At 43.0% G+C, this 24685-nt stretch overlaps 1 protein-coding gene across 1 annotated transcript in view; it reads right to left on the bottom strand.

Annotated features, from left to right (window-relative positions):
• The window catches only part of RNF24 (ring finger protein 24), a 74788-nt gene extending 51225 nt beyond the window's left edge, over window positions 1-23563 (bottom strand). Inside the window, exon 1 of the mRNA XM_070948386.1 lies at window positions 23523-23563. The gene's annotated coding sequence lies outside the window, so the exon portion shown is untranslated. The remainder of the gene's footprint in view (window positions 1-23522) is intronic.
• Window positions 23564-24685: the final 1122 nt, after the last annotated feature.

Genomic DNA, 24685 nt, shown 5'->3' with positions numbered 1-24685 from the left:
CTCCCTATCATCCATCCATCCATCCATCCATCCCTACCAACCTACCATACCTTACTTACCTATCTACCTACCAATCTACCTATCCATCCATCTCTACCTACTTACCTACCTACCATCCATCCCTACTTACTAACTATCCATCCATCCTACCCTATCTATCCATCATCCATCCATCCATCCATCCATCCATCCATCCATCCATCCAAAGATTTAAATAAATAAATATCCGCTCAAAATGAATTGGTGCTGCAACTGATGCAGCTGTAAAGATTCTTTCTCCCTCCAGCATGAAGAGCCAAGAAAGGGGGAAACTCAGTTTTTCGAGAGAATTTTGCAACTTTTGAAGCTAAGTTACCAAGATGAATAAATCAACGTCAGCTTGGTTTGAAAGGGGAAATTTTTTTTTTTTTTTTACTCCAGCTTGTTTCCTGGGATATCATGGGAGCCTCTTCATGTAAGGGAATATTTTTTTGGCAGCAACATAAGAAGTGATTTGGCACGACTTAATTTCTTAATTTCCACTTTAATGTAGTTTCTTGGTGGTCTCCCACCCCAAGCATCCAGGGAGTCTGATTCTGCTTAAACTGTTTTCAAGATGATCCGAGATAGAAAATCTTGACATCTGGTATATATGTTCAGGATCAAACGATCATTGCTCATGCAGCCTTCTCTAAACTGGTGCTTGCCAGATGCTTCCATAATCCCCAGCCCTCGTGGCAACATCTAAATTACTAATAGTTTCCTGCTAGCGCAGGGGTCAGCAACCTGCGGCTCTGGAGCCGCATGTGGCTCTTTCACCCCTCTCCTGCGGCTCCCTGTCACTCAAAATATGCGTCACAGCCGCCAATGTGCGACACCCACCGGCATGTGATTTATTGAGCTTTTCAACCCCCCGGTAGGCCAGCCATGGATAAATCCAAGAAAAGAAAAGTTTCAGAAGAAAACAGAACGTTTAATTCAACTACATATGTTAATTTTGTGGCCGCTCAAGAAATCGTCAGGCACGGGAAAGGTTTTGTGGCTCCCGGTGTTTTTTTTTCTGTGGGAAACGGCTCCAAATGGCTCTTTGAGTGTTTAAGGTTGCAGACCTCTGTGCTAGTGACACAAGCTCCCTTTTCCCAACCCTTTCTTTTTACCCACGATTCACTGAATCATGGTTTACTCAACCCGATATCCTGAGTTTGCACAAGCCAGGAAGTAGAAAAAAGAATGCCCGTTCATTTAATACTACAAACCCCATGGCCTCTGAGAGAGAGGCGAGTGATGAAATACGTGGGGAGGAAGCATGCAAATGTTGTGAGTTATGGACAGGCAGTCCTCGACTTACAACAGTTCGCTTAGGGACCAAAGTCGCAACGGCACTGGAAAAAATGTGACGGAGGACCGTTTTTCAAAGTTACTACCGTTGCAGCATCTCCACAATCTCGTGGTCAAAACTGGCAACTGACTCATAATTATGACCGTTGCAGTGTCCTGGGGTCATGTGATCCCCTTTTGTGACTTCCTGACAAGAAAAGTCAATGAGGAAGCCAGATTCACTTAACAACCGGGTTATTATCTTATCCACCGCAGTGATCCACTTAACGATTATGGCAAGGAAGGTCTCCAAAATCCACTTAGCAAATGTCTCACTTAACCACAGAACAGCAGTCGTAGTCCTCGATTTACGACCACCACTGAACCCAAAATTTCCGTTGTTAGGCGAGACCTTTAAGTGAGCTTTGCCTCATTTTACGACTTTTCTTGCCACTGTTGTTAAGCGAATCCCAGCAGCTCTTAAATGAATAACCTGGTTGTTAAGTGAATCTGACTTCCGCCATCGAGTCTGCTTCTCCAGAAGTTCGCATGACCACGGGACACTGCCATCGTCGTTGTAAATACGAGTCAGATGCCAAGGCTCTGAGTTTTGATGATGTGACCGCGGGGAGGCTGCAATGGTCATATGTGTGAAAAACGGTCACGAGTCCCTTTTCTCAGTGCCGTTCTAACGGCGGTCACTGAATGAGCTGTCGTAAGTCGAGGACTACCTGTACATGGGGAGGGACCATGCAAACGTTGCGAAGTGCACCTCCGCAACACTTCCTTTAAGGTAACCCACAACTCCTGCGACGCTGACACAACCTTTCTGCTTTTGAAGACTGTTTTAGAAAATCTGTTTCCTTTCCAGATTCCCTGCTGCTATTTGGCTAAGAGCAAAGTTCCGATTTCCATGTTTCTTGTCCTGGAATGACTTCGAGGCCAGTGTAAATATTTTGGAGCACTTCCACCCAGTTTTGAGCTATTATTGTTTAAAATAACACGGAGGGTTGAGGTCTCAGTTCCCGACATCCTCTGCTGTTCACCCTCCTTTTGCTAGCTATTCCATTCCTGCCTGGTTCAAACTCTGATTTATCTCTTTAGAACAGCCTCCGAGTATCATCCAGAGATGGGAGGACTTCAGCTCCCAGAATTCTTAGCAGCAGCCCAAATCCTGGGTGGGGGGGGGAATTCTGGGAGTTGAAGTCCTCTTGCCAAGAAGGCCTCCATGTTGAAAAATATTCTACAACGGACTTTCTCAACTGCGTTTAAAAAAAAAAAAAAGATGAGCTACTTATCAGGTTCAGAGATCAAGCTCTTTCTGTTTCACTGGGAATTCATTATTATTATTCTCTTTTATTCATTAAAAATGAAACTCAGTCAACTGAATATTTAAAGATGTGCCATAAATACCATGGACTGGTGCTAATGATTGATACAGGTTGCTGCCAATGTCCTAAGTATTAACCAAGTACCTTCTTAAGATGTACAATGTTCCAAGAACGGAAGTTTTTTGCAGTTCCGCTGGTGTTTTTGCAGGAACCTACAATTTGTTGATGCATCTTATAAAATTCTTGGACATGGTACCAAGTGTCCTGACGACAATGGGTATCACTGTGACATGTTTCATCCATAGCCGTGTAATTTCGATGGCCAGGTCGCGATATTTCATGATTTTTTCCAGTTCTTTTTCTTCGACTTTGGTATCTTCTGGTACCGCGATGTCAATAAATTGTACGTTTCGGTTTTCGACAAACGTGACATCTGGCGTGTTGTGTTCCAAGTGACGATCCCTCTGTATTCGAAACTCCCACAAGATCTTCACCTTCTCATTTTCTATAACTTTTTCTACTTTTATGTTCCCATGACTTTTTGGATACAGGAAAGTCATATTTTTTACATAATGACCAGTGGATTAATTTAGCAACTCGGCCGTATCTAACTTTGTAATCAGTTTGTGCAATTTTGCTGCATTCACATATTAAATGTGAAAAAATTTCAATTTTGTTTTTATTATTATTGTTGTTACTGTTGTTGTTGTTGTTATTATTATTGGTTAATCTTTAGTGAGATTCACAGCCTTTGAGGCTGGTTAATAGCTCAGTAGCTCGAGTCCTAACCAAGGACCTAGGAACTGTTAAGGTATCGTCGGAGGATGTAAGCTGTTCCGAGTAAGGTGGTTTTTTGTAGAGTCAAAATGTTCAAGTCCGGCAAATTTAGAATTTCTAAATAGCGGGGTAGCCCTTTGGGTATTGCTCCAAGGGCTCCAGTTACAATCGGGACAACACACGATTTCTTTTTCCACAGTCGCTCAACTTCAATTTGTAAGTCCCGGTACTTTGTGATTTTTTCTTGCTGCTTATCTGAATCCTGAAGTCCCACAAAATAACTTCTTCTTCTTCTTCTTCTTCTTCTTCTTCTTCTTCTTCTTCTTCTTCTTCTTCTTCTTCTTCTTCTTCTTCTTCTTCTTCTTCTTCTTCTTCTTCTTCTTCTCCTCCTCCTCCTCCTCCTCCTCCTTCCTCCTCCTTCTTCTTTCTTCTTCTTCTTCTTCCTCCTCTTCCTCCTCCTCCTTCTTATTATTATTATTACTATTATTTATTATTATTATTATTAAATTCAACTTACTTTCCAAAGCACCAGAAGGCAAGACAAGAAACAATGGATAGAAACTAAACAAAGAGAGAAGCAATTAAGGAGAAACTTCCTAACACTAAGGACAGTTAACCAGTGGAACAGCTTGCCACTAGAATTTGTGGTTGCTCCATCCCTGGAGGTTTTCAAGAAGAGACTGGTCAGCCACTTGTCTGAAATGGTGTAGGGTCTCCTACTTGAGCAGGTGGTTGGACTAGAAGACCTCCCCCCCAAGGCCCCTTCCACCTCTATTCTGATTGATTGATTATCTGAAAACATTCCATAACAGGGTTATGAAACCAAGGAAAATGTAGAAAAACCAGAAGCAGGTATAAAACACAATTTGCTCTGGTTGTGCAAAAGTGCAAGGATATCTCCAGGCTATCTATCGTTGAAGACTTTCCTCAACTTTGAGGTTCTCCAGAACTTCTAAAGCCACCACTCTCAACGTTTCCAACCAACCAATATTGCTGAGCACATTGTAAGCCACCCTGAGTCTCCGGAGAAGGGCGGCATATAAATCAAATTAAAAAACAAAAAACAAAAAAAAAAAAAACAAATTGTGATCCCAGCATAGTTGGACAAGGCTGCCTAATATCATTTAGAGGTAGTCCTCGACTTACGACCCTAACTGAGCCCAAAATCTTTGTTGCTAAGTGAAACAGGTGTCAAGTGAGTTTTACCCCATTTTAAAACGTTTCTTGCCGCAGTTGTTAAGCGGATCCCTTAAGCTGCTAAGCGGATCTTTCCAGTGGTTAAGTTAGTAGTAGGGAAGTAGTAGTAGTAGTAGTAGGGATGACATGGCAGCTGGCTTCCATTACTTGAGGGGCTATCACAGAGAAGAGGGGGTCAACCTAATCTCCAAAGCATATGAGGGCAGGACAAGAAATAACGGGTGAAAAATCACTAAAGGAAGATCCAATTTAGAATTAAGAAGAAATTTTCTGTCAGCGAGAACAATTAATCAGTGGAACAGCTTGCCACCGGAAATTGTGGGTGCTCCATCAACTGGAGGTTTTAAAGAAGAGACTGGACAACCGTTTGTCTGGAATAGTAGAGGATTTCCTGCTTGAGTAGGGGGTTGGACTAGAAGAACTCCAAGGTCCCTTCTAACTCTGTTATTCTGTAAATCTGTTATTCTGTTTTAAATGCCCCTGGAAATTTTATTTTATAGGCATTTTTGACAAAACTGATCTTGCAAGCCTTGGATTCTTGTTTACCAGTTCTCTTCTTCCCTGGAGCTACTGGAAATAGAGAGTTAATTTCTATGTCATGCATATCATATACACTGTTACTCACCCAGCAGCCCAAGACAAGGAATCTTTGATAAGTAAATAAAGACAAAGCAACCCGTTTGTTTCTGGAATTTTACGATCTGCTTGCTTTAATGTGCCTATCTCCACACAGGATAGGAACTGTATCAATACAGTAACAGGTTTACACGGCTCATTTTCTTTGCTGGAATTAATAAAGAGAAGATTGTTCTATTTAATACCTCCTGCAACAGCTTGTTCTATCTCTCTATTTCTCTATCTATCCATCCATCCATCTATCCTACCTAATCCTATCTATCTAACTGTCTGTCTGTCTGTCTGTCTATCTAAATCTCTATCTATCTAAATTTCTCTCTCTCTCTCTCCCTCCTTCCCTCCATCTATCTGGTATCTATCTATCTATCTATCTATCTATCTATCTATCTATCTATCTATCTATCTATCATCTACCTACCTACCTACCTATCTCTACCTATCTACCTACCTATCTCTCTCTCTCTCTCTATCCTATCTAATTCTTCCTTCCTATCTTCCTACCTACCTCTCTATCATCTATCTATCTAAATCTCTCTATATATATCTAAATCTCTATCTTTCCAATTAATCCTTCCTTCCTTCCTATCTCTCTCTTTTTCTCTCTCCCTATCTCCCTACCTACCTATCTCTCTCTACCTACCTACCTACCTATCTCTATCTATCATCTATCTATCTATCTATCTATCTATCTATCTATCTATCTATCTATCTATCTATCTATCATCTATCTATCTATCTATCTATCTATCTATCTATCTATCTATCTATCTATCTATCATCTATATCTATTTACCTACCTACCTACCTACCTCTATCTCTCTACCTATTTATCTCTCTCTCTATCCTATCTAATCCTTCCTTCCTACCTCTCTCTCTTTCTCTCTCTCCCTATCTCCCTCCCTCCCTCCCTCCCTCCCTCTACCTACCTACCTACCTACCTACCTACCTACCTCTATCTATCTATCTATCTATCTATCTATCTATCTATCTATCTATCATTTATCTATCTAAATCTCTCTATATATATCTAAACTCTCTCTCTCTCTCTCTCTCTCTCTCTCTCTCTCTCTCTCTCTCTCTATCTAAATCTCTCTCTCTCTAATATGTATACACACACACACACACGAGAAGGTTGGTAGATCTAAGATCTAGATTAGAATTTCTAATGTTTGGCGCTGTAAAGATGTGTGGACTTCAGAATTCCCCAGGACAGTATTGGGTTGATTTATCAGCTTGTACATCTATTTGCAACCCAATTGACCTATCATCATTACATATATGAAAGGAAAAAATAATCAACGGGCTATACAGGAGCGGAGTTAAAAATTCAAAGCACTCTGTTCTTTTCCTTCCTAATGTTTCTTGGATTCTCATAATTCGTTAATTTCTAAAGGGGACATCAAAACTAAACAACTACGGGGGTGAAATTCAAGGTCCCAACCGGTGACCAGAATGTCGAAATCCTGGAAAACAGTTCCCAGTCCATGGTTTGTTGACACACAACTGACCCAGTGGTGGGATTCAAAAATTTTTAGGTCTGTATACGTGGCTTGGTGGGCGTGGCAGGGGATGGATACTGTAAAATCTCCATTCCAGGGGAAAGATACTATAAAATCTCCATTCCCTCCCGACTCCAGGGGAAGGATACTGCAAAATCCCCATTTCCTCCCAATCAGCTGGGACTCGGGAGGCAGAGAATAGATGGGGGCGGGGCCAGTCAAAGGTGGTATTTACCGGTTCGCCGAACTACTCAAAATGTCTGCTACCGGTTCGTCAGAACTGATCAGAACCTGTTGAAACCCAACTCTGACCTCAGCCCTTGAGAGGAGGAGTAGGTCATATGGCCGGTTTGAACCTTCAATGTACCCCAACGACTCATGAATTTGCCCAACGAAGGTTATGACCAAACATGGGAGAAATGTCTACGAAGGCATCATCAAAAGTGGACATTAGTCACAAGGAGAACGTCCGTTCGCAAATCCCCAGGATATATACACCAAGAGATCAACCTTACACACTCCTTCTAAAGTCTTATCCAGGTAGTCCTCGACTTACGACCACAATTGAGCCCAAAATTTCCTGTTGCTAAGCGAGACGTTTGCTACGCAAGTTTGGCCCCATTTTACGATGGCCAGAGTCATTAAGTGAATCACTGCAGCTAAGAGAATTCGGCTTCCCCATGGACCTGCGACCATTAAACCTTGTGAATCACCGCAGTTGCTGAGTTAGGAACAGGGTCGTTGAGTGAATCTGGCTTCCCCACTGACAGAAGGCCACAAAAGGGGATCATGTGACACGGCAACCGTCATAAATGCGAGCCAGTTGTCTAAATTTGGATCACGCAACCATGGGCGACGCTACAATGGTCGTAAAGTGTGAAAAACGGTCCTTAAAGTCAACTTCTTTCAGTGTCGTTGTAACTTTGAACAGTGGTCCTAAGTTGAGGATTACATATAACTGTATGAGATATGGATACAAGCAAAATAAATGTTGAGTCAACTGGACCAGTTTCATGCATTCAACATGTCTGGCTGGAACCCTAAACAGCTGGGGAGGATGTGGTGGTCCAGGACTAACATCTGGAGAAGATTGGAAGAGCCTCATCTGTTGTGGTGGGTTTCTCAAAGCCAAATCAAAAGATAAATCAGGAATCTTCTCCATCACCCTCAACCGCAGGAATCATATGGATTTAATTGTTTCCTTAAGATCAAGGTTGACAGAAATATGCGGCCTATAAGGCCGGAGTTTTTCCTTCTTCCCATGTTGAGAAAAATTTAACTTGAGAGAGGATGAATGAATCTTTGAAGCTCAGGAATTGAATGTGGAGTTGAAGTCCACATGTCATAAAGGGGCCATATTCCCCCAAGCTGCCTCAGGAATTCTGGGAGTTGAAGTCCACAAATCATAAAGGGGCCATATTTTCCCATGTTGGCTCAGGAATTCTGGGAGTTGAAGTCCACAGGTCATAAAAGGGCCATATCTCCCCATGCTGGGTCAGGAATTCTGGGTATTGAAGTTCACAAATGGGGCATAGTTCCCCAGGTTGGCTCAGGAATTCTGGGAGATGAAGTCCACAGGTCCTACAAGGGCCATTGTTCCCTCATTCTGGCTCAGGAATTCTGGGAGTTGAAGTCCACAAGTCATAAAAGGGCCATTGTTCCCCATGTTGGCTCAGGAATTCTGGGTATTGAAGTCCACAAATCATAAAGGAACCATATTTCCCCATGTTGGCTCAGGAATTCTGGGTATTGAAGTCCACAGGTCATAAAGGGGCCATATTTCCCCAGGCTGGCTCAGGAATTCTGGGTATTGAAGTCCACAGGTCATAAAGGGGCCATATCTCCCCAGGCTGGCTCAGGAATTCTGGGTATTGAAGTCCACAAATCATAAATGGGTCATATTTCCCCATGTTGGCTCAGGAATTCTGGGAGTTGAAGTCCACAGGTCATAAAGGGGCCATATCTCCCCAGGCTGGCTCAAGAATTCTGGGTACTGAAGTCCACAAATCATAAATGGGTCATATTTCCCCATGTTGGCTCAGGAATTCTGGGAGTTGAAGTCCACAGGTCATAAAGGGGCCATATCTCCCCAGGCTGGCTCAGGAATTCTGGGTATTGAAGTCCACAGGTCATAAAGGGGCCATATCTCCCCATGTTGGCTCAGGAATTCTGGGAGTTGAAGTCCACAGGTCATAAAGGGGCCATATCTTCCCATGTTGGCTCAGGAATTCTGGGAGTTGAAGTCCACAGGTCATAAAGGGGCCATATCTCCCCAGGCTGGCTCAGGAATTCTGGGTATTGAAGTCCACAAATCATAAAGGGGCCATATCTCCCCATGTTGGCTCAGGAATTCTGGGAGTTGAAGTCCACAGGTCATAAAGGGGCCATATCTTCCCATGTTGGCTCAGGAATTCTGGGAGTTGAAGTCCACAGGTCATAAAAGGGCCATCGTTCCCCATCTCTGCCTTAGACCAAACAAATCACTAACAAAAAAGCAAAAGTCTCCAAACTTGGCAACTTTAAGACTGGTGGACCTCTACTCCCAGAATTCCCCAGCCAGCATGTGGAGCAATCATGTGATTCTTTTAAGAATTGCATTGATTCGTTTAACAACTGTAGCAGGAAAAGGTCGCAAAATGGAGCAAACCTCACCAATCAAGCCCCTTGCTTAGCAGGGGAAATTTTGGGTTCAATGGTGTTGTACAACAAAGACTACCTGTATATATTTTAATTATGGTTGTTTATGCAAACCTCGGACCACCCTAGGCTGATGTTCTTCAGATATTATTGATTTATAAAAGAGATTTATGTAGTTGCTCACTTTATAGCACACAACTCTGGCTGGCGGGCTACAATAATAAAAACACAAGCAATAAATAAACACACACATTACACTACAAACACACAAAGGGATACACTACATTCTCGCTACTCAAAGCCAGAATGCCACTGGGAAAGTTAGAAAGGATATAAGCATGCTATAATATTAGGACATTAACATTTATGCTCCATTCAGAAAATAAGAAATTAGGTCACCTTGTGTCTATCCACAGAGCAATTATAGGCAGGCCTCGATTTACAACGGTTCTTTTAGGGACCATTCAACGTTATGACGATACTGAAAAATAGTCTTGTGGCCATTTTTCACACTTATGGCCATTCCTCACACTTTTGGCCATTGCAGCATCCCCACGGTCACGTGATCAAAATTCAGAGGCTTGGAAACTGACTCGTATTTATGACGGCGGCATCGAACAAATAATAATGCAATGGTTCACTTAACAACTGTGGCAAGAAGGGTCGTAAAACGGGGCCAAGCGCACTTAACAACTGTCTTGCTGAACAACATAAATTTTGGAGTCAACTGGTCGTCAGTTGAGATGTGAGCAACGATATAGGTAATCATCAACTTACAACCATTCGTTTAGTGACCGACGTTACAAAGGCACTGAAAAAAAGTAACTTGTGACTATTTTTCACACCATGGTCATGTGATCAAAATTCAGCGGTCAGGGCTTCTCCTGGATCAACCAGGGACTTTGCGATGTCCCTGGGATCGACAGGATGTGCCCTCCACTATCACCGTCTCTACGGGATGGTGAAGTCCAAAACGGACCGTCCAGCGGTGAAGATATCGACGGCGATCTTGGAGCTTCAAGATCGCCCGCCGTACCATCACGACGCCAGCTCCACCTCAAGTAGGGGGGGGGGGTGATTTTTATATATGACTGCTTTTTTTCTTTTTATGCACTCTTTTTTTGTGTAGTCTTGTCTAATTTTGTTTTATTTTTATTTTATTTTTTCTTGTTTGGGGTTTGCATTTTAATGTTACAAATAAATTTTTTAAAAAATTGATTTTATATAGAAAAAAAAAATCACTTGATAACTGGCATCTGTTTATGCAGTGTCCCCGGGCTGTCACACGATCCCCTTTTACGGCCTTCCGACAAGCCAAGACAATGGGGAAGCCAGATTCACTTAATGAATGTGTTGCTAGCTGAACAACTGCGATGATTCACTTAACAACTGTGGCAAGAAGGGTCGTAAAACGGGGCCACTTAACAAATGTCTCACTTAGCGACAGAAATTCTGGGGCCCAATGGCGGCTGTAAATCGAGGACCACAGGTTTTATTGTTGTCGAATTTATTATGTCATGGTTCAAAGGCACTTTGCAAATAAAAACACCGTTGGCCGACAACACTTCTAATCCCAGAATGTGCTTTGTAACTAAACTTTTCCAATTCTGTCAAGAAGTCAAGAGGTCGGGGTTAATCTTTAATGGGGCAGCAAACCAGCAATGGGAGTTTTCTCATCTGTCAGGTAATAAATTAAGCCAACTGCAAAACTTGGTTTGAAAAAAGGAAGGCGTCAAAAGTTATTTGGAAGAGAAGAAGCGGTACTGTAGTCCTCCCCTTACAACACTTTATTTAGTGACCGTTCAAAGTTACAACAGCACAGGAAAAAGGGGCTCCCCCCCCCCCATTTTTCACCCTTAGGACCTGTTACAGACATGGTCAACATTCAGACAGTTGGCACCTAGCTTGTACTTATGACGGTTGCATGTCTCTTTTTGGCGACCTTCTGACAAGCAAAGTCAGGAGACGGGGAAGCCAGATTCACTTAATAACGAGGTTTCTAACTTACCGACTGCCAGGGTGGATAAAAATCAATGATTTTTTTTAAAAAAATCAAAAAAATCAGATTTTTTTTATTTAAATTGGATTTTTTTGATTTTTATCGAATTTATTTTAATAAAAAACTTTTGGGGGTAAAAATCTACCGTAAGATAGTTTTCTATTTAAGATACATAAATAATTTAGTTTATTCAGCATGAAATGGAGCTTAGTTCTGTAGCATGAGGCTGTATATTCTGCAACACTGGGACTATCGGTGAGTCAACAGCGGGTCAAAGGAGTAGCAGAGATGACAGCTGCTCTTTAAAAATTATGATTTAAATTGAGTTGATTTAAATCAAGCCTTTTTACTAGTGATTTAAATCATGTTTTAAATTGTGATTTAAATCAACTCGATTTAAATCAAATCCACCCTGCCGACTGCAGTGATTCACTTAAAAACTGAGGCAAGAAAGATCGTAAAATGAGGCAAAACTCACTTAAACGTCTCACTTAACAGAAATGCTGGGCTCAATCAGGGTGGATTTGATTTCAATCCGGTCGATTCAAACCACAATTTAAATCATGGATTTAAATCACGAGTTAAAAAAGGCTTTTTTTTTTTTAAATTTGATTTATATGCCGCCCTTCTCCGGAGACTCAGGGCGGCTTACAATGCGTTAAGCAATAGCCTTCATCCTTTTTGTATATTTATACAAAGTCAGCTTATTGCCCCCACAAACTGGGTCCTCATTTCACCTACCTTAGAAAGGATGGAAGGCTGAGTCAACCTTGAGCCTTGGCGAGATTCGAACCAGCAGAAATTGCAGGCAGCTGTGTTAATAACAGGGTGCACTAAACCACTGTACTATCAAGGCTCTTTTTGATTTAAATCAGCTCGGTTTAAATCGTGATTTTTAAAGAGCAACTGTCATCTCTATCCCGCAGCCGCTCCTCCTCTGACCTGCTGTGGACTCACTGACAGTCCCAATATTGCAGAATATACAGCTGTGATGGCAAACTCATGGTACATGTGCCAGAGGTGGCACACAGCGCTTTCTCTGTGGGCACGCAAGCTGTTGCCTCAGTTCATGTGTGTGCACCTCCCGCCAGTGAGCTGGTCTTCGGGTCTCTGCCTCATGGCGGGCCGCATGCGGGGGGCACCTGCACATGTGCGGGGTGCATGTGAGGGATCACGCATGCATGCACGGGGGAGTGGGGGGCATGCCCTGCGGCTGCTCGCGCATTCCATTTGAGGGGTTCAGGTGCGCATGGGCGCATTCATGCGGGCGCATATATGCTTTGCGCGCTCTGTCCAGAAAAGGTTAGCCATCACTGATATACAGCCTCATGCTACATAACTAAGCTCCATTTCATGTTGAATAAACTAAATTATTAATGTATTCTTTTTTTTTTTTTAATTTGATTTTTATGCCGCCCTTCTCCGGAGACTCAGGGCGGCTTACAATGCGCTAAGCAATCCTATCTTAAATAGGAAACTATCTTTAGATAGACTTTTTTTTTTTTTACTCCAAAAACATTTTATTAAAATAAATTTGATTAAAAAAAATCAAATTTTTGTATTTAAATACAAAAAAATCCAATGTAAATTTTTTCAAAATCCTATTTTTTTTATATTTAGAAAAAAAAAATCATCGATTTTTATCTACCCTGGGCTCAATTGTGGTCGTAAGTCATGGAATATACTTATGACGGTTGCATGTCCCGGGGTCACATGCGATCCTCTTTTTGCGACCTTCTGACAAGCAATGTCTATGGGGAGGCCGGATTCGCTTAAGAACTGTGTTACTAATTGAAGAACTGCAAGGATTCACTTAACAACTGCGGCAAGGCAGGTCGTAAAATGAGAGAAAACTCACTTAACAGCAGTCTCACGTAGCAACAGAAATTTGGGCCTCAATTGTGGCCCTAAGTTGAGGAATTCTGGGAGTTGAAATCCACCCGAGGTTGAGAAACAGTGACCCAGGTGCTTAACTAGGCCCTGATTAGTTTTTAAATCATAGTATATACCAGGCGTGAGAAATGATGGCCGTTTTATGATCTGTGGACTTCAACTCCCAGAATTCCTATGGCAGCATGGCTGGCTCAGGAATTCTGGGAATTGAAGTCCACAAGTGACTGGAAACCTTCGGCAACATGGCAGGCTGAGAATTGGGGTATCTGGGAATGGATCTTCCATGGATGTCTGGAGGTTAAAAACTTTAAGCCAGAGAGTGATGAAATTCAGGCTGGCATTCAGACTAATCGGCCATCAACAGACACATAGGCACAAATAACGTCTACACACTGTGCAAAAGAGACAACTGACAAGCCAAAAAGACCACCTTACCAATAAGTAACACCCAGAAGAGCAGAGATTAACACAAATATTAACATCAAACTAACAGTAAACAGCCCAGCCAAAAAAACACTAAGACCATTCCAATCCATACCAACAGGGCAAACCACTAGAATATTAATTGAGAGCAAACCCCACTTCTTCTAACACTGATGATGTTACCTAGTTGGGTAACGAAACGTCTCTAAGGAAACAACCAAGCTCAGAGAGCACCAACGACCCCTCACTGATGTAACACATTAGTTCTGGATAAATAAAGTTATAGAAGCATAGAGAGATGGATAAGTAGGACATACAGCAATAATGTAATCTCACCTTGTCTAATTTCTCTAGTAGAATGCTGGATCCTATTTAAGATCTGCTTTGAATGAGATCTGGACTTCAGCCAACCTGGGACCTTTTCCAAGAGTTTTAGGGCTACCATATCTGAGCTCAGATATCTAGATCAAAAACTGTTTTCCACAGAAGTCCATAAAAGGAAAAAATGCAGCCCGTTTTCCATCATCATGAGGTCTTTGATCCTGATTCCAGAATTATTTTAAATAAAAAAGTTTCACAGCTGCATGATAGCCCCTGATCCAGATAATCTCTAAAATACGTGAGATTTCTAAAATTTTTCGTTGCCCTCTAGTATCGTTTGCAAACCCTCCGATCTAGTTCCCCCTATGTGGAAAGCGGCCATTTTTTGGGGGGAAAAAAATATGGAATATAATTCAATGGTAGAGATACCTCAGGATGGACTCAGGATTGTACGATCCAGAAAGAGTTCCACCCAGGGTGGATTTGATTTAAATCGAGTTGATTTAAATCACAATTTAAATCATGATTTAAATCACTAGTAAAAAGGCTTGATTTAAATCAACTCAATTTAAATCATAATTTTTAAAGAGCAACTGTCATCTTTGCTACTCCTTTGACCCACTGTTGACTCACCGATAGTCCCAGTGTTGCAGAATATACAACCTCATGCTACATAACTAAGCTCCATTTCATGCTGAATAAACTAAATTATTTATGTATCTTAAATAGAAAACTATCTTACGATATTTACCCCAAAAGTTTTTTATTAAAATAAATTCGATAAAAATAAAAAAAAAATCTGATTTAAATTAAAAAAATCCGATTTAAATAAAAAAATCTGATTTTTTTTATTTTTTAAAAAAAATCATTGATTTTTATCCACCCTGGTTCCACCATAGGACCAGCTGTACAAAAACTGGATGAGAAGACAATCTAAGAGACCTACACATCGGAGAAACCAAGAGATAACATTTTAGCAACAGAGGCAGATTTCCCTGCAACTCAACATTCCTGAAAGATTAGCCTCCAACATCAAAGACTTAAAGATGCCAGAAACAGAGAATGGGATGAGACCAATATCAGCCATGCTGGCAGAAGATGAAATGCCATCATTAGAATAAGACAGAGAGTTGCAGCTGCGTAGGAGTACAAAGTTATATGAGCAGGCCTGGAGAAATATTTTACTGAATCCTGAAGCTCATCTACTGTCCGTCCATCCATCCAATATGTCTTATTACCTATTACTCATCTATCAATCCCTCCATCCATCATCTATTTATCATCTATTGTGGAAATAAGGAGGAATTTTCTGACAGGGAGAGCAATCAACCCATGGAACAGAAGTTGCCTTTGGAAATTGTGGGAGCTTCATCACTGGAGGCTTCCAAGAAGAGACTGGGCTGCCATTTATGAGAAATGGTGTAGGGTCTCCTGCTTGGGTGGGGGGTTGGACTAGATGACCTACAAGGTCCCTTCCATCTCTGTTAATATCTATGTTTCATGTATTATCTATCTAGTTAGCTATCCATCCATAATCTATGTATCTATCTATGCATCTGTCCATCTCTATAACCATCCATCTATCATCTATTCATCGTCCATCCATCCATCTCATATGTCAATTATCTATTATTCACCATCTATCCATCATCTATCATCCATAATCAATCTATCATGTAGGAATTCTTTATGTATCTATCATCTATCAATCATTTATCATCTAGCTAGCTATTCATCCATCTATCTTCTATGTATCCATCTCTGTATCGGTCCATCTGTTCTATTTATCATCCATCCATCATGTCTATGTCTATTATCTATTACTCATCTATCCATCCCTCCAGCCGTCATCTATGTTTCATCTATTTATCATCTACGGTATCTAGCAATAGCACTTATATACTACTTCACAGTGTTTTACAGCCCACTCTAAGCATTTTACAGAGTCAGCATATTGCCCCCAATAATCTGGGTCCTCATTTTACTCACCTCGGAAGGATGGAAGGCTGAGTCAACCTTGAGCCAGTCAGGATCGAACTGCTGGCAATCGGCAGTCAGCAGAACTAGCTAGCAATATTGCATTCTAACCACTGTGCCACCACGGCCCTTACCTATCCTGTATATCCATCTATGCATCCATCCATCTCTACACCCATCCATCATCTATCCACCATCCATCCATCTCATATGTCTATGTCTATTATCTACCCTCATTCATCCATCCTCTATCATTTATGTATCATCCATCCTCTATCAATTATGTACCGTCTATCAATTATTTATATCTAGCTAGCTATTCATCCATCTATCATCTATGTAGCCATTCATTCATCTATCCAACCATCTATTCATCATATATCTATTTATCGTCCATCCATCCAACCTCCACCCACATTCATTTTCTACCTGCACACAAAAATCTTATGAAAAAGATTGGGCTGAGGGTAGCTGGCCCCAAGCTGAGGGGAGATGAGTCCCCCCCCCCCACAATCCTTTAACCACTTCAATCAAGCGCCTCTCCCGATTCAAAATAAATACACTGATTATCTGAGACAGGGATGGGAAACAATGGCCCCTTTATGACCTCTGGACTTCAACTCCCAGAATTCCTGGGCCACAGTTCCCCAGGTTGGCTGGGGAATTCTGGGAGTTGAAGTCCAGAGGTCATAAAGGGCCATAGTTCCCCACTCTTGATCTAAGATTTAGGGCTGAAGGGATTCTGGGGTTCTTTTAATACCTGGATTGAGGGCACAGGTAGTCCTCAACTTACAACAGTTCATTTAGTGACTGTTAGAAGTTACAACGGCACTGAAAAAAAGGGACTTATGACCATTTCCCACACGAATGACCACTGCAGCTTCCCGATGGTCATGTGATTTACACTCGGATGCTTGACAACTGGTTCATATTTATGACGGTGGCAGTGTCCCGGGTGTCCCCGGGTGTCATTTGATCCCGTTTTACGACCTTCTGACAAGCAAAGTCAAAGAGGAAGCCAGATTCACTTAACAACCATGTTACTAAGTTAACAACTGCAGGGATTCATTTAACAAACGCGGCAAGAAAAGTCGTAAAATGGGGGCAAAACTCACTTAGCAAATTTCTCACTTAGCAACATACATTTTGGGCTCAATTGGGGTCGTAAGTTGAGGACTAGCTGTATTGTCTGAAAGCTGCCAATGCATTTCCCCAGTTTAACTAACTATCTGAACCGGTCTCTCCATACGTCATCTTTAATGTAGCGTGCAAACTGGCATCTGCACTTCCTGCATCGGATGAGGAGAGGACATCTTTCTCCTTCTGTCCTGGCCACTTTTTACAGAGGCAAGACTGAGAGCGTCTTAACAAACTGCATCCCTTTTTTGGTTTGGTGGCAGCAGTGCCTCAGATAGAAAGTCCATACAGAGAGTGGTGAGGACAGTGGAGAAGATTATAGGAAGCTTGCTTCCCGTTATTCAGGACACTGCTTATAAACGCTATGTGCTTAGAGCTCCCAGCATTGTAAGAGACCTCCCCACACCCACTTCACGGTCTGTTTCTGTGTGTTCCCCTCTGGGAGGGGGTTTCGAAGTATTTCTATCAGGACTTCCAGATTCTGGAACAGCTTTCTTCCTTAGGCCATCCGTCTGATAAATCTCACAAGATTCATTTTTCTCGCCATGGATGTGTAAACATCTGAACTAGACTGTGTTGTTTCTCTGTGCCATATAACATATGTGGGTATATACACAAAGTTGTATTTATTGATTTTGTCATGTTCACGTAGTAGTGTATATTGGAGGTGGTGACCCTTCGAGAGCTGGATGCCACGAAATTTCATTTTAATGTACGCCGATCCGTGTACATTCAAAGTGACAATAAAGTTATTATTCTATTCTATTATTCTTTAGCTCGCCTTTCTGCTGCCAGGCGACAGAAGTGGGCCTCCATGGCCCACCCTCTAAAAAGTTATGCGATACCCATGTCTAGTTTTGTGAACTGCACGGACTGGGAAGAAGACGGCAAAATATTAACTCCTGCCAGAATTGGGATATGACGTTTGGCAAGCAGTTCTCTTCAAAAATTACTCCTCCAAGTAAAATTTGCCCGTCCAACGCAAACTGTCTTCTCTTGCCATTCTTTCTAGGAAGATAATTAAAATTATTTTGTTCCAACTTTTTCCTTCTCTGAACTTCAGTTCCCTGGGCCCTTTGGAGCTGCGGTAGAGGTAGTCCTCGACTTACAACGATTCCCTCAGTGACCATTCGAAGGTACAACCGTCACTGAAAAAAGAGACGTATGACAAATCTTCACACTTACGGCCGTCGCAGCAATCCCCAGGGTCACGTGATCAAAAAATTCAGACGCTTGGCAACGGACTCGCATTTAGGACGGTTGCAAGTGTCATGCGATCCTCTCTTGCGACCTTCTGACAGGCAAAAACCAATGTGGGAAGCCAGATTCGCTTAACAGCTGTGTTGCTAACTGAACATCTGCCGTGATTCACTTAACAATTGTCCTAACGGGAGGCGAAGCTCACGGAACAAATGTCTCGCTCAGAGACACGCAGGAACTTTTGGCTAAAGTGGTGGGTCATAAGTCGAGGACTCCCTGCACTACAATTCCAATGTTTTGCAACCACCTTGTGCTTATGGGGAAATTCTGAGATCGGAAACCTAAAATATCTGGATAATCTCCCAGTGAACAGGCCTAGAAGGGTAGGACGAAATGCAGCGAGGTCCCTGACACTACTCTTTGGCCGACAAAAATCAGCAGGAGCGTTTCCCCCGTTTTTAAAAGAGAAGAACATAATAAAAACTGTGGTGTAAGCACTACGATAAGCTGAATTCTTTCTTTTTTTAAAAAAAAAAAACAATAAAAAACATCCCCTCGAATTGATCCCTGCTGAGGCAGAATATTCTGGCAGCATCATGCCATCAATACAGTTCTTCCCTGCCTGCCGTGAAATGAAGTATTTGTCCAGTCATAAAAATATTGCCCATCCCTGCAATCAAATTCAGATGAATCTATGGTTACACCTAACGGGGAATAAGCCACTTGTCTGAAGCATTTTAATGAGTTTTGGGGCAGAAGCAAGATCTTTAGCTTAGAAAATTCTGCAGAGAGTCCTCGACTTACGACCACAAGCGAGCCCAAAGTTTGTTGCTAAGCGAGAAAGTGGATAAGTGAATTCCCCCTTTTATAACCTTTTTTTTTGCCACCGTTGTTAAGTGAATCACCGTGGTTGGGTAAGTTAGTCACCGAGTTGTTAAGTGAATCCGGCTTCCTCATTGACTTTGCTCATTGGAAGGTCACAAAAGGGGGAATGACGTGACCCATGGGGACACAGCAACGGTCATAAGTATGAACCCGTTGCCAAGCGTCTCAATTTTTATCACGTGATCACGGGGATGCTGCAAAGAGCTTAACTTTAAAAAACGGTCATAAGTCACCTATTTCGGTGCCGCTGTCACTTCGAACGGTCACTAAATGAACTATCGTATGTCGAGGACTACCTATACTGACTACATATCAAGGATTTCCTATCCCCGGGATACAACACCGCTACTCTGGACCGCTAGTTCCTCAGAAGTTTACTTTATCAATACTCCCTTCAAATGAGCTTTTCTTCTGAAGAAAAATAAATTTACGGAGCAGTTCAGAGGCGGGGAAGAAGTTTGAAAATTAACTTGCCAGGCCCGGTTAAAAGAGCTACACATCTACTCCATATACCGCTTATTAATGTTTAATTTCAACAAAACATCAAGTTCTCAATGTGTGCAGAAAAAACATCCTATAAATGAAGCAGGAAAAAGGGGTGTGAGGTGAACTCCCTACAGGGATGACAACTAGGAGAGGAGAGGAGAGGAGAGAAGGGAAAAGAAGGGAAGGGAAGGGAAAAGAAGGGAAGGGGAAGGGGAAAGGGAAGAGAAAAGAAGGGAAGGGAAGGGGAAAGAAAGGAAGAAAAGGGAAGGGGAAGGGAAACGAAAGGAAGGGGAAGGGGAAGGGAAAAGAAAGGAAGAAAAGGGAAGGGAAGGGAAAAGAAAGGAAGGGAAGGGAAGGGAAGGGAAGGGAAGGGAAGGGAAGAGAAGAGAAGAGAAGAGAAGAGAAGAGAAGAGAAGAGAAGAGAAGAGAAGAGAAGAGAAAAAGGAAGGGAAGGAAAGGAAAGGGAAAAGAAAAGAAAGGAAGAAAAGGGAAGGGAAAAGAAAGGAAGGGAAGGGAAAAGAAAGGAAGAAAAGGGAAGGGAAGGGAAGAAGAAGGGAAGAGAAGAGAAAGAAAGGAGAGACAGAGGAAGGGGAAGGAGGAAAGGGAAAGGGAAAGGAAAGGAAGATAATACTATCTGAAATGTAATATTCTGGCATAATTATGCCGCCAATAAATAAATAAACGACATGCACCAAGGGATCATCTTGGAAAAGATAAATAAACTTGCTCCGGCATAAACAAACAAGTAAGTAAATCATGACATGCAAAACCTTAGAAAAAAATAAAATAAATGTACCCGGACAGAGCTGTTCAAAGCCTTCTGTTTGGAGAACAGCCTTATAAATGAGAAAGCAACAGAAAAACAAACAGAAGACCCGGACATGAAGGAGGAGAGTTGTCTGGCAATGCAGCGACAGAAGTCCCCATTTTTTTTATTATTTTTAAATCGGATCCTAAAGTTCTCTTCTGCATTTAGCAGGGATCCTGCACGAGGCAACCCCCGAGATGTTCTTGCGGGGTTGCTAAGCACAGTTTCTGCACGATTTCGGAGATGAAAAGAGAGGAGAGGCAGGAAGGGCATCGCACCATTGCCAAATCTTGCCAAGAGTTCTTTTCACCCATCTATACACCACAACACACACACACACACACACCCCTAGTGCGACAGGACGCTGGATATTTGCACAAGGAAGAAGCAGGGAGTCAACTCAAGGAGTGAGGGAACCACACCAGCCGGAGTTACGAGCACCCATGAACAAAACCAGTCGTTCTGCTAAGCTTTTCCCCAGCTGCAATTTTAAAATTCCCTCTCTCAGCTCAGCCTATGGATTTTTCCTTTCTTTCTTTCTCTTTCTTTCTTTCTTTCCTTCTCTTTCTCTTTTTCCTTCCTTCTCTTTCTTTCTTCTTTCTTTTTCTTCCTTCTCTTTCTTTCGCTTTTCTTTTTCCTTCCTTCTTTCTCTTTCCTCTTGTTCTTTTTCCTTCCTTCCTTCTTTTTTCTTTTTCTTTCTTTATCCTTCCTTCTTTCTTTTTCTTTCCTTTCTTTTTCCTTCCTTCCTTCCTCCTCTTTCTTTCTTTATCCTTCCTTTCTTCTTTCCTCTTTCTTTATCCTTCCTTCCTTCTTTCCTTTCTTTCTTTTTCCTTCCTTCCTTCTCTTTCTTTTCTTTCTTTTTCCTTTCTTCTTTCTCTTTCTTTCTTTTTCCTTCCTTCTCTTTCTTTTTTCTTCTTCTTCTTTCTTTCGCTTTTCTTTTTCCTTCCTTCTCGTTCTTTCCTCATTCTTTCCTCATTCCTTTTTTCTTTCTCTTTATCCTTCCTTCTTTCTCTTTCCTTTCTTTTTCTTTCCTTCCTTCTCTTTCTTTCCTCTTTCTTTTTCCTTCCATCCTTCCTTCTCTTTCTCTATCCTTCCTTCTTTTTCTTTCTCTTTCTTTATCCTTCCTTCCTTCTTTCTCTTTCCTCTCTCTTTCTTTTTCCTTCCTTCTCTTTCTCTTTCTTTCTCTTTCCTTCCTTCTCTTTCTCTTTCCTCTCTTTCTTCTTCCTTCCTTCCTTCCCTCCCCTCCCTGCAAGAGAAGCAGATGCTTTTCTGCCACGCCAACGCCTGGCCTCCTCGGTGTCCAGACACCCAAGGGATCCTTCGCGTCTGCCTCCCTTTGCCCAAAGCCAGGAAAATTGCAAGGGGAAAGGTTTTTCCTTCCGCAGGTTTTGAAAGAGGCGAAGCTGGGTGGTCTGCTTCGTGGCTTTTGAAGCCCAGATGGAGAGGAAGAGAGCAGGGATCTCTTGGAATTCAAGGGGGGGGGGGAGGAGAGAATAATTTGTCTTTTGAGTTGCTTTCTCGCTCTAGAAGCCAGATCAATATAAACCGGAGCTGAACGGACAGCACACGCTCGGACACCGGCCAAATCAAATAGCAAGGACTGAATTAGAAATTAGGACAGTACCGTGGGGAGCTGCCTTCCCCCTTCCTTCCCTCCCTTCCTCTCTTCCTCCCACCCACCCCCCAGGCAAGGAAGCCCAGCCCTACAAAATGTCCCAGCTGACAAAACAGTGCATTGCAAAAAAAATAATAAAAATAAATAAAAGGCAGAGATACCTTCTATCCACACCTTTCCAGCTTCAGGGATTTAAACCCACCCCAAAAACCCACCCACCCAATAGACCTGGTTGGAAGGATGCACCCCACTGCTCTGGAATGAAGGACACACAAGACGGACGGATACACACACACACACACTTATAGAGAGACACACACGGTTTTCCTAGCCGGATCCCAGAGGCAAGTCCAGGATTTCACCGAGCAGGTGCCAATGCGGTGATCCTACGGTGGCACCCCCTCCCTTGAGAAAACCATGCAATTAAAGAGAAGGAAGGTTGACTCCCCCCAATCAGGGGAATCCGTCGGGTGCCCCCAATTCCCCAGAAGATCCAGGGACACCCCCCCCCCAAAATGAGGTGTACTTGGAAAGATGTCCCCAAGAAGCAAAGATTAGACGAAACAAGAGGGATCTGGGGCTTCTTCTCCCCACTTCTTGTTCTCCTAAGAGAAGGGGGGCGGCTCCCCTCAATAGGGCCACGGGGAAGAATCTAATTTATGGAGTCCTGGAGCCAAATCCCACCCCTCCTGTCACCCCTCCTTGACAGCTCAAGGGGGTCCAAGAGCTGTCCATGATGGGGGGCATCTTCTCATAGATCTGCCTCCCAACGCCAGGCTGGACTGGCCCCCTCCCCTTTCTTGCAATTGCCCTATAGAGTTGCCAAGGCCAGCCCCAAATTGCTAGCAGACCCCCCCTCCCCAAATTCCCTCACCCCCCCCCAAAGGCAGATCTCCCCCTTTTGGGGGTTGAAGGGAGGGGGGGGAGACAGAAAGGAAGGAGCAGCAGATTCTTTTCAGCTTCTTCCCATAAAAAAAAAAAAAAACTATCTTCACTATCTTGGACCACCCCTCACCCAGAGCACCAGAGGGGACTACAACTCCCATCTTCCCCTGCAAGAAGCCCCCCCCCCCCAAACACACCCTGCTAAATTTGACCCTCTTCTCCAGGTCATGCAATCCAGAGGAAGAAAAAGAGGGGAAGAGAGGGGGGGGAAAAAAAAAACACCAGCCGCGGATGATGGGCATTGCAGTCCAATGAGCAATTCCGATTCTCGAACCCCCTCCCCACCCCAAATTCGCCACTCACCCCGTTTTCTCGCAAGTCTGGGGCAAGGAATCGAGGCTCCCTTTGCAGTTTTTTGCAAGCCCGCCCGCAATAAAGCAAACGGGGCTGGGCGCGAAGCGTGTCCTGCCGCCCCCCCCAAAGGAAAAGCGGGGAAGGGGGCGCCGGAGGGACTCCTTACCTGCAGAAGATGCTCCAGCCTCCTGCGCCGGCGGAAGAGCACTGAGGCGCCGCGAACGTTCCAATGCCGCTTTACAGCGCTCGGCGCGAGGACGCCGCCGACTCAGACTTACAGACCGCACGGCGGGGAGGGGAAAGATTCCCGGATGTAGACCGCTCCGCCCCCTTTCTCAGTCGTGCCTTGCTGTGTGACCCGCCCTTGACTCCGGCCGGAGACGGGCAAGCCGAATGGCTTCATCCTCTCCACTGCGCAGGCGCCAGGGCGACTTTCCACTTTGCTTGAGTGAATAGAAGTTAGGTTCCTTTTTTTAAATTTTTTTTAAAAATAAATTCGCTCACCCAAAATTCATCCCAAGTCGGATTTTTCATGCATTCGGTCAAACGAGTTTATTTTAAGGGAGTAAACGCGCCGCGAGCCAATTTTCCCTGATCTGGTGCCCTCCAAACAGATCAGGAGGGCGCCAGGTTGGGGAAGCCTGCCTATCAGAAAAGCAATAAATAAACCTTTTTTTTAAATGCACGTGTTTCTCTGTGCAGAAATGTGTGCACCACCTGTATTCGAGGAAGTTTACAAATCAGCAAAGGAAAGTAAAACCATATTAGTTCCATAAAACTCACTGAACCTAAATTTAAAAACTATAAATAGCAATCCTATCATCATGCTGGCCTAGGAACCAGGAGGCGGTGAGTTCTAGTTCTGCCTTAGGCACGAAAGCCAGCTGGGTGGCTTTGGGCCAATCACCAGGAGGTGGTGAATTTTATCCCTCCTTAGGCATGAAAGACAGCTGGGTGACTTTGGGCCAATGACCAGGAGACTGTGAGTTCTAGCACTGTGTTAGATATGAAAGCTGGCTGGGTGACCTTGGGCCAGTCCACCTCTCTCGGCCCAACTTACCTCACAGGGTTGTTGTGGGGAAAATAACTAGGAGCGTTATATATGTGTGCCACATTGCATTATTTCTAAAAATCATAAAGGCAGGAGATAGGTAGGTAAATAGGTAGACAGACAGACAGACAGATACATAGATGATAGATACATAGATGTTAGATAGATGATAGATAGATAGACACACATACATAGATACATAGATGGATGATAGATGATAGATAGATAGACAGACAGACACATACATAGATGGCTGATAGATAGATAGATAGATAGAC

The sequence above is a fragment of the Pituophis catenifer genome, unplaced genomic scaffold (assembly GCF_029215685.1).
Source record: "Pituophis catenifer annectens isolate HBS135680 unplaced genomic scaffold, rPitCat1.0.hap2 SCAF_8, whole genome shotgun sequence".
Lineage (NCBI taxonomy): Eukaryota > Metazoa > Chordata > Lepidosauria > Squamata > Colubridae > Pituophis > Pituophis catenifer.
Note: the sequence above shows the minus strand (reverse complement) of the source record. Positions and strands in the feature narration are given on the sequence as shown.